The 658-nt window shown below is 53.2% G+C and overlaps 1 protein-coding gene across 1 annotated transcript in view; it reads right to left on the reverse strand.

Moving 5' to 3' along the window:
- The window catches only part of GPI (glucose-6-phosphate isomerase), a 52,606-nt gene that overhangs the window by 27,253 nt on the left and 24,695 nt on the right, over positions 1-658 (reverse strand). The gene's annotated exons all lie outside the window — the stretch shown is intronic.

The raw sequence follows: 658 nt of genomic DNA on the forward strand, positions 1-658 counted from the left end.
CCCTGGGTTCTCAGACCACACCTGAAAGGCTATCTCTACCTACCTAAGCTTGACCCTGGGTTCTCAGACTACACCTAGTGACCCAGAATACCTACCTGTACTCAATCCTGGCTCTTCAGACCATACCTGGGCAGGCAGCTCTACCTACCTGAGCCTGACCCTGGCTCCTCAGACCATACCTGGTGGGCCAGCTTTGCCTACCTGTGCTTACCCTGGCTCCTCAAACCACACCCAGTGGGCCAGCTCTACCTACCTGTACTTGACCTTGGCTCCTTAAACCACACCTAAAAGACTATCTCTACCTACCTGTGTTTGACTCTGGCTCTTCGGAGTATACCTGGCATGCCAGATCTACCTACCTGAGCCTGATGTTGGCTCTTCAGATCATACCTGGTAGGCAAGATCTGCCTACCTGTGCTCAATGCTGGCTCCTGGGCTTGTACCTGGTGGACCAGCACCCCCTACCTGCATGTGGTGAGGGTTCCTGAGCTTGTACCTTGTGGGCCAGCTCTGCCTACCTCTACTTCACACCTCGGCTGCTCATATCTCATCCAACACACTTGGTTTCTCTTACCTGGGCTTGACTATGACTTTTTAGGTCTCATGAACACACCCAGCTTTGTGAAGCTGCCCTGATTCTGGCTCCAAAGACCTTACC

This window comes from Mandrillus leucophaeus, unplaced genomic scaffold, assembly GCF_000951045.1.
Source record: "Mandrillus leucophaeus isolate KB7577 unplaced genomic scaffold, Mleu.le_1.0 Scaffold238, whole genome shotgun sequence".
NCBI lineage: Eukaryota > Metazoa > Chordata > Mammalia > Primates > Cercopithecidae > Mandrillus > Mandrillus leucophaeus.